The sequence below is a fragment of the Lissotriton helveticus genome, chromosome 3_1, assembly GCF_964261635.1.
Source record: "Lissotriton helveticus chromosome 3_1, aLisHel1.1, whole genome shotgun sequence".
NCBI lineage: Eukaryota > Metazoa > Chordata > Amphibia > Caudata > Salamandridae > Lissotriton > Lissotriton helveticus.
This window is the reverse complement of record NC_136061.1, coordinates 1,711,897,044-1,711,916,007: the sequence shown is the minus strand read 5'-3', so window position 1 is coordinate 1,711,916,007 and position 18,964 is coordinate 1,711,897,044.

Here is an 18,964-nt window from a genome sequence, read left to right as displayed (position 1 = left end):
AATGTGCACATTAGTTATTTAGAAACAACTTACTGTTAGTATGTATTATAGGGGTGTTCAATCAAGCAGGATTATCTTCTCAAAATCCTGCTCCATCAGTGTTTAAATACTAAGGGGCCCATTAGGATGTCGGAGCCAACCTGGCGGGGCAATCCGCCCAACATCCTTCCCTGAATTCCCCCCCGCCATATTACAATGGCGGGGGGGACCGCAGTGGAGCAAAACACCGCCCGCCACTTTTCCGCCCCGGTCACCTTGCGGCCAGGGCGGAAAATGTTTAATATGGTGGCGGTGTCTATTAGACACTGCCAGCCATATTACAATGGGCTGTTTCAGATGCCTTTCCGTGGCTGAGGCATGCGGTCTTCACTCTGGGGGCCCCCTGCGGGCCCCCAGAGTGAAGGAGGGGTGGGAATTGCACATGGGGGGGTACCTGTGGTACCCCCCTTCATTTGCATAAACAAAGCGGCAGGCACTGCGCGGTTCCTGCCGCTTTGTTAAAGCAAATGCTGAAAAGTATTTCTAGCATTGTGGCGGGCGGTGCAGAGAGCACCGCCCGCCACAATGCTAGAAATGCAGGATGTGCCCGCCACAGTGGCGGGCACATCCTAATGCCTCCCCCGGGACCACTGCCCTTATGGCAGGGGGTCCCAAACCCCGCTAGGATGACAGGCGGACAACGTCCGCCCATCATCCTAATGACCCTCTAAATGTTCAACATATACTAGTAGCCCACATCCATAACTCACAGGCAGCATGTAGTTCAAGAATTCATAACAAGTTGCAAGATACAACTATAGGTACATAGGGACATAATCAAGCGTCAACAGGCCAATTCTTTTCTGTCTATATCTCCACATCTATAAAAGGTAATTGAAGACAGCCAATAGAATTGATTGGGCAGTGTCTGACCTTAATGTCCTTGTTGCAGTTTATAGTACCCTATGCCCATAATTCGACACAGCAACAGAATTTATTTCCTCCTGTGCACATGATAATGTGGTTAAAAATATAGGGCATGATCTATAGTTTCCTTGACCTCAGGGCAAAAGGGACAACTCAACTCTGATTCGGCATAGGGGTGATGCCACTTCACAGTATATGCTCAAAGTGGCAAAGTCCAGCTGCAGAACTTAATGTAGATTCATCTGGCAGCTGAAGGTTCAATTGCACCTAGTTACTTTAAATTCCATAAATGCAAGGTCAGGGAGCCCACCCTCCTGGTCCTTTGAAGTCCAGACTTGGATACTCTACATGACGTTTCTGGGTGAGCCCATATTTTCTCACACCCAATCTCTACTAAGCATCATTTAATAGAGTTAGTTTCATTATTATCAATGCACCGATCAATGAATTTCCAAGGCCTTCCAGACTTGTCACAAAGTCTCCCATACCCTGGGCCCCCCAACTCATTCCACAATAACGGCCCCTGCCACTTCCTTAAGGGAGTTTGTTAGTTGCTTCCTTCTTTACACACTAGCTGTGCCTGGTTGATAAGACAAAGCCAATATTCAGTTACAACATGTTTAACAAGTACCCCTATCACTGTGATGTTAGATCATCATCTTATAATTTTGGCATAGCGGTGCACATGTTCCATTATGTTAGAAGTTGGGCATTTTTAAACAAGGTATTTAGAGAGGGGAATACGCAGCATCTAAATAATGGTTACAAGGATGCTTCTATTGACAATTCATAGTTGCTAGATTTTCTGAAGGGGTTTTTTAACAGGAATTTGAGTTTCAATCCGACTTATTCAATGATCTGCTTTCCAAGCTTTTAAGGGACTGGATGTTCAATCTGTATCTCGATTAGCTTCCCATCTGGGAAAGTGTTTTTTACCAGAAGACCAGTGATTCACTATCCTTTGACTTTATGGGCTTTATCTTCTCCACTCCAATCACTGCAGGATTCTCCCTTGGAACCAGTAGATCCCATTGTATTTTGCCTTCCTTTTTATTGTTGATGGCTTTATAATGAGGAAGGTGAATTGTGGTAACTGGGCTCATTGAGTGATGAGGCCTTTTATGTTTTTTCCAGATGAATTGGTATTTCTTTCAAACCCTACTATTGATCACAAAGTTACTTCATCTCTTCATTGTTCACAAGATATAGTTTTACTGATTTCCCTCCTCTGCATCTTTTGCATCCAAAACTAGGATGCATACTTGAGATATATACAGAATTATTTCTACATATCTTCTTATTTAGAACTGCAAAGATTTAGGAAGCTGAATTTAATTTGTGACTTTTGGCTGCATTCCAGTATTTAGCGGTGCTTTAATGAGAAATGTGTGTATGCAGCAAAGTGGGTGGCTCCATACACCCTAATTACTCATTTTCTTCTGATCATCATTAGTTGATGGAAGTATATTTTCTATATTTGGCACTGAACAGTGTGTTTTTATCAATAACATCATTGGGTGTGCAGCATACTCCCGGTGTTTGGAGTGTCTGTGTCTCTTTGTGTTCCTGTCTCCCTATCTTGTCTTTGTTCTGCTTGGGTATACCCTCATTTTATTAGGATTGTTATGAGGAACAAGTCATGGTAGTAATGTTCCAGTTACCTACAGATAGCCTTTAATACTCTGAGTCCTTGTCTTTTTCATCACAGTCTAGTTCCCGATACGCCCTTCCCAGGAGTTGTTCAGTTAAACTCCTAGAGTCTTATTGTTTGTTTGGTATTAAGGGAAGTGATGTTACTGTTTCCTCCTTTTCTAGGCAGGCTGGAGGTTTGATTATAGGGTTATGTTATAGTTTTGGCAAAGATGGGATCTCAAAAGAATACATCTTCTAAAGACGACACGATGACACGCTCAATGATAGCTACACAACGTGTAAGGTGCGGAGTGTTCTACCTTCAATGCAGCAAATAGGTCTAAGATGTGGCACAAGAAACTGTAACAAATAATCAGAGAGCAACGTACAATTAGCTGTTCAATGGGCATTTTTTTCTAATGAAAAGGAATTGCTAGTTTATGCAGGGGAGTTTGAGCGCCTGGCTTATTCTATATATGCATATTTGAGAGACACAATGAATTGAGGAAGGGCCCAATAAATACAATAAAATTTCTATTTGATTGAATTCAACTTTGTATGCAACAATCTCTCAATATATTGTGTATGTTCTGTAAATCCTTTTTGGCATCCACAGTAAGACCCAGGCAATTTTTTTCTAATACTCTGAAAAGCTAGGGAGGTGATACCTAAATGGTCCTGAACTAAAGGTCGCTAATTGCTGTAGATATGCTGTCATTCAGATTGATAACAGGTATTGGTATGATTTCTATGAGATAAAAAAAGTTCCTACATGAGTATTAACCGATATATTAACCTTATATGATAGTAAATTTGGTGGTTAATCCGGTTGCTGGCAAAGATTTACAATACCAACTTGGTATATGCATTTTATTATTCAACACCTGTTTGATTACCATACATTACTCAATCTACTGATGCTTTGTGGAGTTTCCAGTGCTAAACAAGTCATGTTATTGCAGTAAGGGGCCATTCTTGGAAGTGTTTGGCCTACTTTTAGTATAGTGCCTTTCTCTAAAACTGATGTAGCAACGATTTTTTGACTTCAACAGGGCGCTGACATTAGTCTACAAATTAAAATATATGAAAACATAGTTGCAATGTGTTTTGGTGCTAATGGCCCGAGTTGCCGACTTTGGAGCTAGGGAACCAGGTTCAAGTCTCAGCGTCGGCTCAACATTCTGTGATTCTGGGCAAATCACCTAATCTCCCTGTGCCTACCAAAAATGAATGTGTCCTTGTGTAACGTAACTGGTGCTCATGTAAAGCGCTCCAAGACCTTCGGGTCGAGTTTGCACTATATAAAACTGTAAAAAAATCTCGCAAAATAGAGGAAAGACTGTTTATGGATTTGATAGATGACGCATTTACTAAAGAGGAATATCTAGTGTGTATCATGACTAGCAAGTAATCAACCTTACTCCTCTTTTGCAGCAGATTACTAAGCTAGAAGATGGTACATGCTGGACTGCATGAGACCGATGTGGACCTGATTGGGCTATGAATCGAATGTTGGTGACGTGCATATTGTATAAAAGATATTCTTGAACGGCAGATGCATATCTTTTGTTATGTTATATTGTAAAAGCATTGAAGATTTTCTTGAACAATATTTGTTTCAAATATTATTTATTGAGATTTACATATGCAATTTTACTCATAGGGGCTTATTTGGATGTCAACACCGACTCAATCCTGGGACAGACCAACACCGTGTCAGTGGTCCTGACCGACTCATCTCAATGAGACTGAACACTGTTCGGTCGCATGCTCCCTTTCCTCAACAGGAGCTCGTTTTATGTCCGTAAACCGGCCATAACACAAGGTCCCATTGAGGAAAGGCAGGTGCAATTCATCCCTGCACCCCATAGCACAGGGATCAACAGGGGGGGCCATAGGTGTCCCCTCAGCCTCCAAACGGACACCATGCACCAAAGGGGGCCCTGCTGGGGACCTCCAGACACGCTTTCCGACATGGTTTCAACATCTGACAGGCCGGCATGGAACCTATGTTGGAAACCAAGCATTGTAATCTCAAGAGTGGAAAGGTAAACCGAGCGGGCCATTACGATACAGTCCTAAAGGCTCAGACTGCTGGTTGGAACCTTTATGGGCTGCATCCTAATCGGCCCCTTGATGTCATATAGTGCTTTCATTAATAGATCACTGTCTAAATATTAGGATATTGTAAATTAAATATTATGAAGAAGTGCTGGTGGCGACTTAACACTATTTTGATACTTCTATACCCTTTTTCGAGTCTGCTAAAAATAGTCATTTATTTGCAGGCTTGTATAGCGCTAGGAATAGACTCCCGAAGGAGTATCTCCGCGCTTAGAACAGCCGGCAAGCATCAGAGTAGTCATATTAAATTCTAAAACAATCTGAAACAGCTACAAGATTTATAAACAAAGGACAAGCTTCAACTAATGTTGGCTAAACAAAAAAGTTTTCAATTGTTTCCTAAAAAGGAAATGGTCAGGACATTGTCTCAGTAAAAGTGGAAGTGTATTCCACAAAATAGGACCCACCACAGACAGGGCCTTACCACCCAGTCTAGTTCTTCTAATCTTGGGTACACTCAGAAACAGTTGATCACTAGACCTAAGTGTACGGGTAGGAACATATGGTGCAAATTTTTTGGCCAGATAGTCCGGCCCTAGATCATGTAGACCTTTGTGTATAACACAACCGGTCTTAAACTTCACTCGTTGACGTACGGACAACCAGTGTAGTTTATTCAGCAGTGGTTTAGACGGAGATCTAGGGGGGGCATTGAGGACCAATCTGGCTGCTGTATTCTGCACTACCTGCAGACGATCTAATACCTCTTCATTTGCACCTGCCAGAAGACCATTACAATAATCAAGACGGCTGATTACTAAAGCCTGAACCAAAGTTCTTCTGACGGAGTCAGGGAGGAAAGGGAATATCATACGAAGGAGACCTATCATATGAAAACAGGATCCCACTATGCTGTTACCATGTTGCTTCATAGTCAACTCCGGTTCCAACCGTACCCCCAGATTCTTGATTATTTGCTTAGGTTCGGGAACTGGGCCTAGGTCCAGTGGCCACCAATCAGGGGACCATTGGATCCTAGCTTCACCGAAAAGCATCACCTCGGTCTTGCCAACATTACATTGAAGAAAGTTGGAAGCCATCCACCGAGATACTGCTTTCATCCCCTCGGAGAAAGATTGTATAACCTCCGGAGTTAGTAGTTTAAAGGGAAAAAGCAGCTGTGTATCGTCAGCGTAGGACACTGGACAGAAACCAAAGGCTCTTGTTATGTCTGCCAAGGGGGCCACATAGGTGTTAAAAAGGGTAGGGCTTAAACAAGATCCCTGAGGAACCCCCTTGGTGACCTTAACCTCTTCCGACCTGAACTCACCCATGGTGACACATTGGGTGCGGTCGGAGAGAAAGCTCTTTATCCAGTCCAGTGCCCTGCCGCCGAGTCCATTCACAGTCAGTCGTTCGATCAAGATGGTATGTGAGATGGTATCGAACGCTGCCGATAAATCCAGCAGCACCAGGACAACGGAATAACCACTGTCCTGGTACATGCGGAGATCATCCGTTATCGACAGTAAGGCAGTTTCAGTGCTGTATTTAGGCCTGAAACCCGACTGTGAAGGATCAAGGCTTCCCGATTGTTCCAGGAAGTTAGACAGATGTTTATTTGCGTGCTTTTCGATGATTTTCCCCAGGAAAGGTAGCATGGAGATCGGCCTAAGATTAGACATATTAGTCCAAGGGGAGGAGGTGTTCTTCCTAATAGGTCTGACTACGGCCTTTTTCCATTCCCATGGGACACTCCCTGTTGTAAATGAGTGATTCACCAGGCTCTGGAAATCTGGCCCAAGTGTTCTCCCCAACATTCCCATTAATCTGGCTGGAAGTAGATCAGACGGGCTCCCACTTTTAATGTTATTGAGCAGCTATAATACTTAAGACCAGGGCTATGTTAAAAAAAGATAATATAAGATCTAAAAAACCATAGGGCCTTTTGGAGGAAGAGGATAATTGAAACACATACCAAACTTAGGGCCTCATTTATGAGTAGTGTTGTTTCGCTGCAAGAATGCTGCGATGCAACACTTCTCAGTGCGCCCTCCTTGCCACATGATGGATAAGTCATATTTACTGTATGATACATCCTGTCACACCGAATGACAGAAACTTCAGTATTACTGACGTATCTGTCAGTGCAAAAGTGGTGCATTGCTGAGGTGTGTCTGAAAACAGATGCAACTCCAGCAATGTGTCCATTCACATGGCTTGCGTCACCCTCAGGCCATGTGGTAGGTGTAGGGTTTTGATGCACTGGCATCCTAGAACGGGCGCAGTGAAATCTCATAGACCCTTTCTTGCAGGGGGACACCCACCCAGAATACAATATACCTGACGTTGGTATAATGTAGCGCAGGGGTTTACAAAGTGACTCATCTGCCTAGATGTGTCACTTGGCAAATATGGTGCAATATGGTGCATTATTTATGCTGCTGCAGCGTTACAAAAAGTAATGCATCACAAAAAGGTGTTGCCCATTTGTCCTACCAATTGTTTGACGTTATTCATGAAGGTCCTTATTTATGAAGGCCTGTGTCACATTTTCGCTGCCACTACTACCCAGTGCTAAAATGCTTGGGCTGTCTTCCTAAAATATGGTAACATTGGCCTACATCTGATTGACACATTTCATTTACTTACAGGTCCCTAGTATATATTACTAGATGGTACCCAGTTCCTGGAAATTAAATGCTACTAGTGGGCTTGCAGCACTCATTGTGCCATCCACTGAAGTAGCACTTTAAAACTTGTCTCAGGCATGCCACTACAGACTGTTTTTAACTGCCACTTCGACATGGTATAATAAACCTTCTGCCAGGCCCAAACCTTACTTTTTAATGCATCTATGTCACCCCTAAGGTAATCCCTACAGGCCCATAGGCGGGGTGCATTCAATTTAAATTTTAGGACATGTGGGTTTAAATTTTAAATGTCCTGGTACTGAAAAACTCCTAAATATGTTTTTCACTACTGGAAAGGCCCACTTCTCCCATTGGATCAAATGGGGTTAATTTATTACATTTAATAAGTACTAACTTGTGATTGGAAGCAGGTAGAAACAACAGGTTTGGACTCAAATGACTTGTAGGTTAAAATCCGCTTTGATTGTAACGTTGGAGCTTCAGTTACAATTCTGTAAATGCACTTTTAGAAAGTTTATATTTTCTTGTCCTAACCATATGGTGCTTGCTGCCAGTGTCCTGGTTTATGTGACTGGGAATAGCTCTGCTGTTGGGGTTGGTATATTCCTTCCCGACAGTGAGACAATGGGGAGGGTGTACACAGGATTGGCTAACTTGCAAGGGTAGCAGAGCTGTTTCCTGCCCCACTTACACTCCAAACATCTTTTGTACAGCACACACAAAGAAACCAAACACCAGCCTTTTGTCACTCCGGACTTCTTGGAGCCTTGGAAGAGGGAGAAATAACTTTTGAGAACCAGATGTGGAGGAAGCCCAGGATGATCCCATACTTCACAGGCTGGAACCAGGTATAAATATTGGATCCTCACACCACCACTTCAGTACACTCTTGGACCTGTGAAAGACTTTAACAGGACTATCTGGACTCCCAGAGTACTGCTCTGCTGCTACGAGAAAACTGCCATGATACTTGAAGGCCTGTCTTGTTGCTTAAAAGAGAAATGGGCCATCTCCTTTCCAGGACCACCTGTAGTGACTCCAAGGGCTTGTTGTCTGGACTCCTCTACGAACTACAGAGACATAAGTAGTTCCAGAGACCTTGAAACCTGTGCCGGCCTCTTCTGGAGAGAGTAGTAACCCCCCAAGGGGTACCCCCAGGTCATCAAACCTTGTATATGGTGAAAGAGGTGCTGCTCCTGCCCAACCCCAAAAGTTGGGACTTAGAAACATTTTCAGCATAAAGTGCCCTGAAAACCGCCAGAGGACTGGGGCCTACCTGCCATCCAATCCGCCCAAGGTGCATCGCCAGTTGATCTGAATATGTAGTAGCTCTTGCTACGTTCTTCTCCGCAGCAGGAAATCTTATCAGTGGGAACTCCCAGCAATGGGATCTGGCTTCATGGAGCCCTCTTCGGCTACAGTCTGTAGCTTCGGCCCAATGAAGGTTTTCAACTTCTAAAAAGTTGTTTATGTTTCAAGGTGAAAATCTACACTGGGCTTGACGACCGGTTCCCCTTCAACGACGATGACCTCCTAGGCCTGGAAATCCAGCTTTTACTGCCTGGAGCTTTTCCAGCCATTGTACATTACTGTATTGAAACGTTATCCAGTGACTCCCTGGCAACGAGGACTCCTCCTCCTTGGTACCAACATCTGAAGGTAAGCTAAGACTGGGTCCAATCCACCTTGAGTATCTGACCCATGCTCCATCGTGGTTAGCCTTAGCTTTTGACTTTACCCCAGTCTCGTGGGACCAGATACCCTTTGTTGGTACATTGATATTTTAGGTGCTATTTTGCATTAAAAATTGTAAAAAGTCTTAACACCAGTTATACTGATTTTATTTAATTTGTTTTGGTGTCATTCTATTTATTACGTTTCTCTCAATTTTTTTAAATTGGTCTGTTTTTTTTTAATGTCATGTACTTAATTACTGTTAATTACATTGCCTCTAAGTTAAGCTGGCTGATGTGGTGCTAAGCCACCAGAGGGATAAGCACAGGATAATTTAGTGACTTTGTGGTTCACCCTAACAAGGATTGTGGTTGTTGCTTAAGTGCAGCTTCTGTCCCCTCAACCAATAACTAATTTCTTGCACTCGGTCTTGTGAAATTACCAGCATTGCGTAACTTAAGCTAACATTCAACATAAAGGCAAACGTAAAGAGGAAGAGAAACTTGGGATGGTTGGAACCAAATGCTGATGTTTCCCTATCATTTTAGATGCTTGTCATGGTTGTAATTTTGGTTATAAACCTTTTAAAGGCCAAAATATGTTGAGTCTGCATATTTCCTGTTTGCGCTGAAAACAAGATTATAAATCGGGTTCACAGAGTGAGTGTTTGTTTCTGTGATTTGAGCATTTGATCCAAGTCGCGGGGAAATAGGGCACGGAATAGACTGCATACATCATAATAGGTTGTAACATGCTCTATTGGTGTGTTACTCCCAATTCTGAGGTGTCAAACACGGAATTGAATGCAAATTATAAACCTGTTAAATAGCGAACCTCATACTAACACAAGTTATCTGGGGTGCAATATGCACCCATATAGTGCAGAGCCATCATACTCGAACCCTGACCATTAAAATGTATATTGCGGCTTCCCTCTTTGCTTTCGAGACAAAAAAAATCGAGACATTTTATCTAAACTTAAACTACTCAAAATTATCAAGGGTATGAATTTAGTCTTGTGTTCCTTTATTGATATAACGTCTTATTTTTTCTAATTCATGATTATTGCGTTTTATTTATGTTCTGTCATTTTTTACCTTGAGGAAAACATGTTTGGCTGGGATGTAAGCCGAGCTCACTGGAAGGAGAACTTAAAGTAACAAATTAGTTGTCTACATCTCATATTACAACTAATTTCATATTTTATTTCAGTCAAATGGTGTTGGCAGGATTTCAGCATCCCGCATAACATCACATCTTTAAATAGTGGGTAATTACATGTACAAAGTTGCCAAACTATTTGGAAATAACAACATCGTGTGCATAGTAATTTGGCTCTATTTCTTGGACGGTATTCATTGTTCGACTTCTGCACTGTGTATAGCAAAACTGCAGTAAATAAAAAATATGCTACATTGATGTATTTTATGTTCAAGCAACTATGAAAAACTGACTAGCCAAGAAACAATTTAACTCACAAACGTGCGGGTCTGTACCTGCAGTTTAAACCATACATTTAAACCCGTTTGACAGAATTATCTTTTGATTAGAACTCTTTCAATTTCGATATATATCTCCATCAACCTGAGCCCTGTCTTTTTCTAAATGAGGGTAGTGTTGATACCATTAAATATAGTATATAATAGATATTATTGTGGGGCATATTACCAAGGATAGACGATTAATTATCGCCGCTTTTATCGGCAGGAAACTGCAGATAAAGCGGCGATAAAGGTCTTGATAATATGCTCTATGAATTCCAAACGAAGCCCATGTTAGATGTGTTCACATCTAACATAGGCTTCGATTGGAATTCATAGAGCATATTATCAAGGCCATTATCGCCGCTTTATCGGCAGTTTCCTGCCGATAAAAGCGGCGATAATGTATCGCCTGTCCTTGATAATATGCCCCTGCGTTCTTAAAAAGTTTAGAACCTTATCAGTAAATACACTACCATCTCCTCCTATGCATAAAGCCTACTAAAACAACTGCTTATATTCATGATATGCAAAGCAAGGTGACGCAAGGAGAACGCAAAGGCTTCAGTAATAGTTACAATGTACGCAAAGCCTGATATCTGCGGCCTTGCATGGCTTTGCAGAGAAATGTAACACAAAGCAACTGCTTGCACTGTGCTAGCTTATATTTCTACTCGTGAGGCGTTCTATGGGGGAGCATGGGCATTCTCATGTATCCACCAATGGATTTTGGAACGTTCCCTGATTTACAAAGACTAGGGAAACTGGAAATGCATCGAAATGCTACGCCTTTCCAAGTGACGTGTAACAAGAAGAAATATCTTTTACCCCCCTCATTATTTCCTTTTTCCACTTGTGCTGCATTCTGCAGCACACATAGAAAAAGGAAAAGGCCCCCCTAAGGATTTGTTTGTGCAGAAAGGTGCCCCTTCCTGCAGAAATAATCCTACCTGTAACACAGGCAACCTAGTACTATAGTGCAAGGGAGTCTGCATTAGCAATAGGCTGCACATATTATGCTAGTGCAAGGAGAGAGCTTTGTAAATATGACACATTTTTTGCTTGCTCCCTTCCACACAACACAGCGAACCAACTTTGCTTGCTGCCCAGTGTTGCGTTAAAGTTTAGTAAATATGCCCCCACCAATGTTATGTCTGCGTTCATAAAAAAAATAGAAAATAGTCACAGTTCGCAGAAATGCTGTTAACACATATCAAACAATATGTTCACCAGGGAGAAGAAAAAGAAGAGAATAAGGTAAGCCAACTTTCAGTAAATACAAATAAATGAATACACATAACAAAAGATTGCATAAATAAATGTAGATTTATGGCTTACAATAACAATGAATTACAGATATAATAAGACACTACTTCATCATCTCAGCAGATTCATGGGAATTTCTTACACTCAGCCATGTGAAATGTCCAGCAATTGGATTATTTAAGCTAACATTCGACATAAAAACAAACGTATAGAGGAAAAGAAACTTGGGATGGGTGAAACCGAATGCTGGTGTTTCCCTTTTGTTTTAGATGCTGTTTAGGGTTGTAGTTTAGTTTGCAAACCTTTTAAAGACCAAAATACTTTGGGGTAAATGTACAAGCCTCAATCACTACAGGAACGTCACTTTTTGTGATGTTCCCATGTCGATAGAGGCCTTGCCTTATGTACAAGACAGCGGTAAGCCACTTAACCCTGCCTTGTACATAAACACCCTTTCACTCTATGGTTAGTGTGAAAGGGGCGTGCAGTGGGTGTTGTGGTGGGCGTTCCACCTCAACAGCCATAGTATTTGACGCTGCCCTCTATGTACAAGGCTGTGTACATAGGAGGCAGCGCCAAAATTGAGACCAGGAAATCCTGGTCTTAAGTTGGCAAAACGAGGAGAAATGCATTATATCTCCTCGTTTTTGCTTTTTCCATGTGTGCCGCCTTGTGCAGCACACATGGAAAAAGCAAAATGCCATGGTTTGTTTATATACAGGAAGATGCCCCTTCCTGTACATAAACAAACCTTTTTAAAAAAGTTCCATTTTGTAACTTGAAGCAGCACACATGAAAGTTACAAAATGGCATTTTAGCATTGTTTATGTGCAGGAAGGGACACCTTCCTAACACATCACCAATCCTCCCCTGCACACAGGCACCCTTGCACTCTGGTGCCTTGGTGACCGTAATTGGCACTAACTTGTTAAACTTAGCGCCATCGCAGGGGGAAACACAAGGCTACAATACATTCTTGTGAATATCGTGCAGCCTTGCATTTCAGAAAAGTGGCGGTGCGTGTCGTTAAGCCCAGGATGCTAAAGACACGCTCCGCCACTTCATTGTACATATCCCGTTATAAATTGGGTCAACAGAGTGACTATTTGCCTCTGTGATTTGAACATTTGAACCAAGTCACAGGAAAATAGGGCACATAATAGGCTGCATACATCACAAATGGGGTATAACATGTGGTATTGGTAAATTACTACCAATTCTGAGATGTCAAACACAGAATTGTACACAAATTGTACACCTGTTAAATAGCGTACCTCATACTAACACAAATTAACTGTGCAATATGTAGCCACTTAGTGCAGAGCCATCATAACCAAGCCCTGACAAAATATATATTTCACCACGCCTCTTTGCTTCCTACACAAAAAAACACATAAGATATTTGACCTAAATGTAAACTACTCAAAACTATCAAGGGTATGAATTTAGTTTTGTTAATCTTCCTTTATTGATAATATGTCTTATTTTTTCTAATTCATGATTATTGAGTTTTATTTATGTTCTGTCATTTTTTTTATCTTGAGGAAAACATGTTGGGCTGGGATGTAAGCCGAGCTTACCCGAAGGAGCACTTAAAGTAATAACTTAGTTGTGTACATCTCAAATTGCAACTAATTTCATATCTTATATCAGACATGTGGATATTACTTTTTTCTTTCAAATCACCTTATGCACCACTGAGATCAACCCTCTCACTGAGCTTGTTCTATGAATTTACGCCAGATACTGGATTTCTACATATATTATATTCCATTGACAATGAGGTCTATTTTCGAGCTCATATGCAAATCCCAGTCATTAGTGTGCACGAGATGAGAAAGATGGAATAAGTTTGAAAATGTTGCTTCACTTCAGAGGACCACTGACCCAACCGCTGGCTGAAAAGAAGAATTAAAACCGAGTTGCTACTTTTGATACAGATCACACTTCAAAACGTCAAGTCCAAATGATAGCAAAAAGTGCATTATTTCTCTGCAGTGGGTTCTATAGACTCTTAAATCTCATGGTGGCCTTTGAAAGCAGTGTGTGCCTTGGGTGGTGCCAGGGTGGACTTCATACACTCATAAACCTGTTGGGTTTTGGCAGCGGTGTGTTTCTATGGTTTGCACCATCTTCACTTCAAGGTGGATCCCAAAGATCATTAATTACTTGTGATATATAGAGCTAAGTACATGGTACATTCTGAGAATTTGTTCCTGATGGTTGACCTATCCTGCTTCCAGAAGGACTGCATAGATTACTAATTAGTCGTGATAGATCAACCTAAGTACTTGTTAAATTTAGTAAGAAATGTCTTCCTGTTGGTTGCACATATGCTGCTTCTAGGTCAACTCTATAACCTCCATATGGATTTTGAACGCTGTGTTTTCTTTGGGTAGACATACACCACTTCCATTAACTGTGATACAGAAAACTACAAACCTGGTGATTGTGGAATGCCTTTCTGTGGGTTGCCGCTTTGTGGAGCCTAGTTAGACCAACCCAATTGGATCTTGAACTTTTGTGATACATAGATCCACATATCTGGTGGTATTGAAAAGCCACAGCCTACTATGGGCCACTCCTACACTACTCATAGGTGAACCCCATAAAATCTTAAGTACCTAAGCTTTTCTGGAAGCTATTTAGTTCTGTAGGTCACACTTACACAGCGTTGGGGTGGACCCCATATACCCCTAGTGCTACTTTGGCTGGAAGCACTGTCTGAACCTTTGGAAGCAACTCTTGCTAGGTTTCATCACCTCTTGGTTTTTGTTAGCTGTTTCTCAATTTTGCACTTTGCTGCACTAAATGGTATGTCATTCTGCGTCATGCATTTCCATGGTTATGAAAAGCAAATGGAAGCACTTGGGGTGTCTAGAAACTTGCAGAGCTAATCTGAGGTCTAGTTTGGCTTATGGAAAAGAAGAGCCCAAGTAAACAAACCATGTGCACATTCCCACCATATTTAACGGTGTCATGCAACATTGTTTACCCTGCAAAACAGCTCCCTCCTCTGCCACCTCCCACTACAGTTCCTCCTATACAGGATTCCCATTACCCCAAAAAACCACAGTTCATCATGGCGTTTTACAACACACTATTCCCTAATATAATGTTCACTCAGTTCTTCTAATGAAAGCCCTCCTTTTCGTTCCCTCATGTTGGCACTTCTTCATGGTTCTAAGTACTGCCTTTCTTCAGCAGTCATCAGGCCATAGCCTATATCCTGAAATTTGATTTTTAGACTGATATGAGTAGGACCGATCTTCACTGATTTGTTCAACAATCTAATTGAATGGTGACCCACTATGATCAATTGAAATGTAAGAAGAGTAGAGAACGGAGGAATGCAGCCACTGGGTTTGGAGAAACTTACACAGAGACGACTTCTGACAAGGTGATTGATGCTGTAAGAATGTAGGCATTTTATATGTATATTCATTAACTAACTGAAAAAAGTGTTCATCTCTACAACTAGAATTGAAGAGGTGCCCCTACCTGACACCTCTCTCAGTGAAGATCTTTCTCAGTTAATCTTGTAGATGCCAGCAAGCCAGTATTGTGAAATCAGCTTTGATGTACCTGTCATTTTCCATGAGTGGTGTGTGTTCTGCACAATGACCAACACCTATGAATTAGAGTCAATAGCTGCAGCATCACAAACCCTGAAAGACATAGCAGGTGCTTTTTCCTCCAAGTCAAAATGTCACATAGAGACATAAGAATGCTGTGTCTGAAGCCTGATGCTTCCGAGGCTCTCTATTGTGAATTCTATCCTGCGCCTTGCATTGCATGTCCAGGCATCACATCCGCAATGAGGAGCAGCTATCATGAATTGAGCAGAAGTCCTGCTAATGCCCTCTTTTATGTTATGATTACATCAATTTAAGGTGAGTCACTGTATCCTGCAGACACATACAACTGAAGAGGGACACAATTTTGAGGAGAGGAAATGCCCACATGACATACAGATGAGCATCCAATGCTCACAATGAGATCCTAGAGTCTGTGGGTAGGTAGTATATTATTTTTGGGGTGCTTTTTCTGGGTTTAGAGTTCAGTTCTAAGTTATGGGGATTGTTATATCAAGTTTCATGGGTGGTTGTTGTTTGTGGGGGTGCAGTATTTTACTTTTAAATTTTAGGGTTCAGGGTAGTGTATTTGGATTATAGAGTCTATGGGTGGACAGTATATTCATATGGGGGCTGGGTTCTAAGTTGTAGGTTACAGATTCATTAAGGCTTATGGGTCAATTCCTTTTTATTGGGTTGCAGCATTTTATTTCTAATTTTTAAGATTTAGGTACAGATCTATATGGACTTGTTGATGGGGTTATAGTAGGTGCAGGTGAAATTTAAATTACACCTGCGTAATTTAAATAATTTTGTGAATTTCAATTTACACTTATTATACAAAATTCTCCAAAATATGCCAGCATGATACACCACAAAATTACTAGGTCTGGGTCCAAATTAAAAGACTCTGGCATAATTCACATAATTTTAAATAAATAACACTCATTACTCAAAGTTCCCGAAATTATTCCATTACATGCAGTTCATGGGCATGCCACAATCCGATAGAGGAGATAACAACAGGTATTGCAGGCAGCGCATGCACTGCCTAGGCTCGACTTAAAAATACTTTACAATTGTCAACAAGATTGTCTGGGGAGCCCGTTTTCTTCACTTCGAACCTCTGCCACGTTGGGGGACTCCAATGCCCGTGATACCTAGCGCCAGGAGGTGCACAAGTCAAGTCACTGCGCCAGGAGGTGCATAGGAGCGGCCAGGGCTCCCGCAGTGCAGGAGCCCATGTTCTTCACTGCGAACCTCTGCTACGCTGGGGGACTCTAATCCACATGATACGTAGCACCTGGAGGCGCACATGTCAGGTCACCGCGGCAGGAGGTGCATAAGAGCAGCTGGGGCTCCCGTCTGTGCCAGTCTGCGCCAGGACAAGGCTGGGCCTATCCTCTTGGTTTTTGGCTTTTGAACTGCTTCACTCTGTCCTAGTCATACAAAAGCTGCTAGAAGGTAAGATACTCTTGTTTTGTCTTTTGCCTGAACTTTCATGGTATTTTGTACCATGGGAAAATGAAAAGTTACTCCTGCTCCGAAGACAGTGGATACAACTTTGGATGGATACCTCCAAAAGGCAGTTGGAGCGCTAACTAAAGAAATAGAAATTGTGGAGTAAAGACTCTTACTAGCTCCCTGCTCGGTTATAGCAGTTCCAATCATTTCTCAAGCAACTAACCTGGAACTTGTAACGGATCAGAGTCCACCTCCTCCTTTATTTCCAACTGTAATAATTTCAAGCCAGGACAGTACACATACCCCCAATGAAGGAGTTGAGCTAACTACCTGTCCAGAAATGAAAGCCACTGAGCCGCCAACTGCTCCCGGAGGGAAACGAAAACAAACAGATCTGGCGGGGGTGACTGTAAAGTAAAAGGTCGCTCTCCAAGGGTTAAGAGAACTAAGCAAACTCACCTGATTGGAAATATTGCTGAAACTCGGTCAGGAGGTGGGAAAAGTTGTACACCAAATGAACTAGATAACATTGGTGATGAATTTAGTAGAATTATGGGTAAATGGGAAAATTTCGGGACAGATCCCCTTCAGAATAGTGCCAATATTAATTCTACCAATTCTACCAATTCATATTGATGTGAGTCGGTCGGGGCAACCATTACGATTGCGTTGCAAAGTTGGAAGCGGTCCTGGGTGTGGTGCTTTCCTGATGCGGTGAAGGCAGCGGCTAGGTGGCATTTGCACAGATGTCATTGGTGAGTCCAAGGCTTCTGGTGTGGGGTGAGGCAGTACTTGATGCAGTACTGGCAAGGCTGCGGTGCAGGCAACGGAGCGATGTTCGGGTCGGGCAGCGACAGTGTTGTTGACGTCCAAGCAGGATGAGATGAGGTGGTGTGGTGTGATGCCCAGAGGACGCGGTGCAAACAGAAGCTTGGTGACGAACATCCAGACAGTGTTGGTGAGACCAAGGATGTGATGCAAAGTGCGCTGGTGCCTTCTGCAGGGCCTTCAGGACACAGAATCTTGTAATGGACTAAGTGACAGAGTCGGTTGTCCTTTTCTTGTGCGGTGATTGAAATCAGCGGTTCCAGAGACGGTGCCCAGAAGGATGGTGAGGTCTTTGCTGTTCCTGAGACCTCTTGAACATGGGGCAAGCTCAACTTCCAAGCCCTTGAAGATACTTTCTCAAGCAGGATACACACACAGTTCCTTTCCTTGGCAAAAACACCTACTGCAGGCCAACCCCAGACGGCACACAGCTAAGGGACAGTACTCTTCCACCACTTTCTTCCAACTCTTCTCCTTGGCAGAGGTTCCTCTTGAAGTCCAAAGGTGATCTAAAAGTCTGGGGCCTGGGCCCCACTTTTCAGAGCACCTATTCCTTTTTTATCTGGTGGCAGAGAAAATCTTTGCCTAGCCAAAACCAGTTCTGTCTTCTCTGGTGCAGCTGCTCGGTGGGAGATGGAGACAGCATTGTCCAATGCAGACCAGGTCCATTCAGGTGTGAAATAAATCTCCTCCCCTACTCTGAATGCAGCCCAGGTCTATTCAGTCCAGCCCTGACTCACCCTGAAAAGGCAGGACACACCTCAACCCCCCAAGTGACTGTCTGAACAGAATGCACATCCCCAGCTCTGTCACTTCAAAGCTAGACAGTCAATACACAAACCTAGCAGAGGCACACAGGATGGCTAATCAAGAAAATACCTACTTTGTAAAAGTGGTATTTTCCAACTCAGAATGTAAAAAGCATCTTTACTAAAAGGTGCATCCTAACATTCTGAGTTTAGGCATACTAAACGTTAGCTTCCCATCTTGTCCGAAGTGGAAGTTATATTTATACGATGTTATAAATAAATTCCCATTCTATCCTATGGGAAAGATAGCCTTTCAATAGTGAAAAACTAAATTGTCAATATTTCACTATTAGGACATGTCACACACATTAGGGAATGCCCTATCTTTCACATAAACTGCACCCTGCCCACAGGGGTACCTTGTGCCTACCTTAGGTATGACTCACATGTGAGAAAAGGGAAGGTTAGGGCCTGGCAAGTGGGTGCACTTACCAGGACGACATGGCAGTACCACACTGTGCACGGACACTGCAGTGGCAGGTATGAGTTACATTTGCAGACTGCTCATGTGGGTGGCACAATCAGTGCTGCAGACCCACTAGCACGATTTGATTTACAGGCCCTGGCCACACACAGAACACTGTACTAGGGACTTACCAGTAAATCAAATT